Genomic DNA, 6,000 nt, shown 5'->3' on the forward strand with positions numbered 1-6,000 from the left:
TGGAACTTCATACTGTATGTGGTGTACCCACTTTTATACCCACTACCACTGAGGCTATATCAGAACGCTTCTGCATTTAACTGAGACCTCTTCTTATTTAACCCAATACACTTGTGGGATGAATTGAAATGTTTCTTACAGAAGAAATATGGAAAGAAAATGCATAACCATCGTAGCAATTAAAAAAGGAAACAGTTTGGAGATTATGGCAAAATTATTCGACTAAAAAGTTGAGGGACACCACAGTTCACTTGACAAGACTTAATCCAAAACATTACACTGTTGGTTTTATGTGCATTTTACATGTAGTGTACTTTTCTCCACATTTATTGATAACAAAATCTGAAAATACTCTGGATACAGTCAGTAACATGACATGAAAATTCTTAGAAAAATTGGGGGTAGGTGCAGTATAAGACCAAAAAAATGACAAGGGTTTGTGTGAGAGGTCTATCTGGTGTTTCCAAGTGGCCACACGTCTCCTTAAGTATTTCCAATACACACGCATTCCAAAAAACAGTCCATTATAAATCACAATCTGGGTAAGGTGAGCGTTTTGAAAGCGTTGTTCTATTGCCAACAATAACCAGCTAAAATCAGGGATGAACAACTTTGATTGGGCCACAGAAAAGATCTGAACACATCATGAGGTGCCTCGTGTTGGTGCGTTTTCGAATTGAGTCACGAGTTCACTCAAATGTGTGGTCCACAGCAAATTGTCATCAAAACACATCAAAACAGAGTGATCATTGTGTTCAGGACAACCCAGGGTATAACGCCATTGTTATCTTGTAACTGCACATCAAACATAGTGATGATAAACACTGACACTGTATATGACATGAGTGTTATGAGATGGAAATGTGAAGTGCACATTTGGACTCACGGGTGTTTGTCTTGCTTGTATGACAAAGTGGTATTAACTTGCCTAGTTAAATAAAAATTAAAACAAATATAATTCTCAATGTCTCATCTTTCATAATATATTGAGTCCTTTTAATTTTACAGCATTTCTCTCTCTCAGACAACAAAACATTTGCAAAAGTTGTCCAATGGTGTCACGTGGTGCTCAAGTTCAGAACAGCTGTCAATCGAAACCCCATACAGAGCTGTGAAGCAGAGACCCTGAGGTCTGACGTCTTGTATAGCATGCTACTGTACAGCCACTGTGTTCCAATTTAGGCGTTTATCAGTGTCCAAATCTGCCATTTCCAACCTGTATACGGGTACGAGTGTAAAGGGCGACACGCGTGTTTCTGCTTGTTTGTTTGTTTCATTTCACGACGAGGACATCAAAGATGAGATAAGGAGAAACTGACATTTGAAAATCCCAACTCCAACGTTGACATGAAGCATGCATTGATTGTTGCACTTACGTCAACGTACCTTCACATGTGAAGAACAGATTCGGCCCACAGAGTGTAAAGGAGAGGCTAATTTAATAGGTGAAAGGTGATGTGTATTTCTCTAGTGATTTATCTTGCTGCGTATCAAAGCGATATAGCTGTGTGTATTACTCCCTTAACATGCAGGGACCTGTATTGGCAAGTGCTTACAGATTATGGCACAAACGCCTTCCTCACACACACACAAACACACACACACAAACACACAAACACACACACACACACACACGATCTGACTCAGTTTGCCATCTCTCTCTGGTTACCACCATCCACCCCCTCACACACACCACCCAATCTGCAAACCTTAGAATGGAATAGACTCACAAAGCATTGATCCAGTAATACTCCCTGTCTGGCTAAAAAGAAGAACATCAGCAAGAATTGTGATTTAACCTTTATTTTATCACGGAGTCATACTGAGACCTAAGGTCTATTTTACAGATGAGCCCTGAATTACAGAAATTACAGAAAATACTCACATCAAAATATAAATACAAAATGCAAGCAGAAAGAAAAACACAAACATTCATCAGTAATGAGGTCCTCAACCAGCTGTCTGAATGAACCAAGAGGCACCAGAACATCACATTCATCAGTAATGAGGTCCTCAACCAGCTGTCTGAATTACCCAAGAGGCACCAGAACATCACATTCATCAGTAGGTCCTCAACCAGCTGTCTGAATTACCCAAGAGGCACCAGAACATCACATTCATCAGTAATGAGGTCCTCAACCAGCTGTCTGAATTACCCAAGAGGCACCAGAACATCACATTCATCAGTAATAAGGTCCTCAACCAGCTGTCTGAATGACCCAAGAGGCACCAGAACATCACATTCATCAGTAATGAGGTCCTCAACCAGCTGTCTGAATTACCCAAGAGGCACCAGAACATCACATTCATCAGTAATAAGGTCCTCAACCAGCTGTCTGAATGACCCAAGAGGCACCAGAACATCACATTCATCAGTAATGAGGTCCTCAACCAGCTGTCTGAATTACCCAAGAGGCACCAGAACATCACATTCATCAGTAATAAGGTCCTCAACCAGCTGTCTGAATTACCCAAGAGGCACCAGAACATCACATTCATCAGTAATGAGGTCCTCAACCAGCTGTCTGAATTACCCAAGAGGCACCAGAACATCACATTCATCAGTAATGAGGTCCTCAACCAGCTGTCTGAATGACCCAAGAGGCACCAGAACATCACATTCATCAGTAATGAGGTCCTCAACCAGCTGTCTGAATGACCCTAGAGGCACCAGAACATCACATTCATCAGTAATGAGGTCCTCAACCAGCTGTCTGAATGACCCTAGAGGCACCAGAACATCACATTAAAGAACATTCTGAAGATTGTTCCAAAAATAGGGTGCAAGAAAACTAAAAGCTGATTTACCTAACTCAGTACAGACCAAAGGAATTTCCAGAGTTAACCATCCCTGAGTGACTCCTATGTGACTCCTATGTCTAAAGTTTAGTAACGATGTTAGGTACAGTGGGGCTTTTTATAAAAAGGGCTTTATGAATGAAAACATAGCAATGTATCAACCTAAATGACAGTAGAGACATTGAGAGAGGATAGAACCACGCTTTAGAATAAGAAGTGAGGTTTCCAATGTCAGATGGAACCCTTAGACAAACAGCAAACAAATTACTAAGTGAAACAGCATCATGTATAGGGACATGAGCTCTCAAACACAAACACACACACACACACACACTCTTGACTGCCTGCTGATGTACCCTTCTCTCTCACACACAGTACTTGCGCACTCACGCACGCACGCACACACACACACACACACACACACACACACACACACACACACACACACACACACACACACACACTCTTGACTGCCTGTTGATGTACCCTTCTCTCTCACACACAGTATTTGCACACTCACTTACGCTCACACACACACACACACACACACACACACACACACACACACACACACACACACACACACACACACACACACACACACACACACACACACACACACAGACACACACACACACACACACACACACAGTATTCGTACGACAGGAATGCAAAGTGTGTGTCACAGCCAGGTAATGAGCCCATCCTTCTCCCAGGCTGCTACCTGCCTGGTCCTACAGTGACTAGCACACTCTCATATTTCTTCACAACATTCAGCCATGAACAAAGTCCAACTTGACATTTCCATTCCCTGCCTGTTAAGAATGCTTCCGTGTTAGGAATGACCTACCATCCTAAAACCCCTCATTCAAAAAGCATATACATAGAGGTGTTTATATCTGAAACTTCCACCTGATTTGTACACATTGTGATAAGACACGTCTTCATATAAGCTATTTATGAGCCAGTTAGAAGCTGATTGACGTCCACTTGTTTCCTACTACAAACCGTATTTAATCTTAAACCAATCTGCTGCCTGGCATCTAGATGTCTCATAGCTGATGTGAGCAACTCAGACAGTTTATACTTTTGTAATCAACCTCCTCTGCCTTTAGATAAAGGAGAAAGTTAGTAACTGAAGGCCTGCCGACTCTGAATACATAGCTATAGCTGCCGTACCAGAGTCTGACAGAGTGAGTGAGCAGTGGGCAGAACAGACAGTCCATCACAAGTAGCCTAAGCACTACAACGAATGAAAGTCTCTATCAGTACGTAAGCCTTTTTCACCTTAAAAAGGATACACAACGGTGCGTTGTGTCAACTGTCAAACATAAATTCTAAGCACACTTTGTAGGCCTACTTTCGAAAAGATTAGGTTTGATACATTAACATAAGAAGCGCATAAATCCGCAATATTCAGATTTATCTATTTATTAATGTTCCCACCACTATAAAATATACATATATTTATTCATGTACCCACGACTATAAAATATGAAATACTTGTTTTTCTACGATATTTGTGTTATAACAGGTCTGCATTGTTATGACTTATACATTTTAATGTTGCGAGATTACCACGTTCCGGACTGTCACAACAAAGGTCAGTGCGGTCACCCAGCAGTAGCCAACGGGCTTGACTCCGTCGGGTTGGATCTTACCTGAGGTTCAAAACAGGTGAGTGGAAATCTCAGGTATCATCTCTCTAGTTCTGCCAAACGCGTGCTGTGTTGTCGAGCGTTGTACTTAGTTCCTAGTTACATATCGCAACTTCCAGAACGTGTCTGGTTTGACATTCGCCACCCGTTTCCTTCTCTTGCCTGTTGAAGCGCGATGTTACAACTCCACGCCCATTCCAGCAACTGTGCAACGAACCTGTTCGATGTTGCTTTAGTAATTCAACGTCTTTACACAGCACGGCTAAATAACTAAACCGATAAGCCTATTATTGTCTGAGTATGAATTCATAGGCCTGCGATTTCTATAGGGCTATTATTATTATTATTGTGAAACATTATGTAATTGTCTTGCTATGGATTCCTATTCACACAGTATTCCTGTATTTTTAATGGCATGATTATACAGGTAAATTGTCTGTTGATTGTCAGCTAAGAAATTCTATTACAGTTTTCAGAAATATTCTCATACTGTATTTTCCGTGTGTGTCAAACCTTATAGCATCAGTTCATAAAAAAAAAGACTGCCTTTAAGTCAAAAAGAGCACAGGCCCTTTCTCTTTGCGTGTCCTAGCTTGATCGAGAGGCCTCAGGCAATGCATTCTACCTAGACAGGAATGTATTAGCATGCACCAGCACAGTAACCCACCCACACACACACACACACACACACACACACACACACACACACACACACACACACACACACACACACACACACACACACACACACACACACACACACACACACACACACACACACACACACACACACACACACACACACACACACACACACACACACACACACACACACACACACACACGATGGTGTAATAAGTATCCAATTGTCATATTTGAGTAAAAGTAAACATACCTTAATAGAAAATGACTCAAGTAAAAGTGAAATACTACTTGAGTCTAAAAGTATTTGGTTTTAAATATACTTAAGTATCAAAACTAAATGTAATTGCGAAAATATACTTAAGTAAAAGGAGAAGTATAAATCTTTCCAAATTCCAGTTGGCAAGATTGTATTTTTTCATTTTTTATTTACGGATAGCCAGGGGGCGCACTCCAACACATAATTTACAAACTAAGCATTTGTGTTTAGTGAGTCTGCCAGATCAGAGGCAGTAGGGATGACCAGGGATGTTCTCTGTTTAGTGAGTCCACCAGATCAGAGGAAGTAGGGATGCCCAGGGATGTTCTCTGTTTAGTGAGTCTGCCAGATCAGAGGAAGTAGGGATGCCCAGGGATGTTCTCTGTTTAGTGAGTCTGCCAGATCAGAGGCAGTAGGGATGACCAGGGATGTTCTCTGTTTAGTGAGTCCTCCAGATCAGAGGCAGTAGAGATGCCCAGGGATGTTCTCTGTTTAGTGAGTCCTCCAGATCAGAGGCAGTAGAGATGCCCAGGGATGTTCTCTGTTTAGTGAGTCTGCCAGATCAGAGGCAGTAGAGAAGACCAGGGATGTTCTCTGTTTAGTGAGTCCTCCAGACCAGAGGCAGTAGGGATGCCCAGGGAT

At 41.7% G+C, this 6,000-nt stretch overlaps 1 protein-coding gene across 1 annotated transcript in view; it reads right to left on the reverse strand.

Moving 5' to 3' along the window:
• The window catches only part of arap2 (ArfGAP with RhoGAP domain, ankyrin repeat and PH domain 2), a 199,645-nt gene extending 195,020 nt beyond the window's left edge, over positions 1–4,625 (reverse strand). Inside the window, exon 1 of the mRNA XM_071334049.1 lies at positions 4,461–4,625. The gene's annotated coding sequence lies outside the window, so the exon portion shown is untranslated. The remainder of the gene's footprint in view (positions 1–4,460) is intronic.
• Between the last annotated feature and the right edge of the window lie 1,375 nt (positions 4,626–6,000).

Source organism: Salvelinus alpinus, chromosome 11, assembly GCF_045679555.1.
Source record: "Salvelinus alpinus chromosome 11, SLU_Salpinus.1, whole genome shotgun sequence".
NCBI classification, from domain to species: domain Eukaryota; kingdom Metazoa; phylum Chordata; class Actinopteri; order Salmoniformes; family Salmonidae; genus Salvelinus; species Salvelinus alpinus.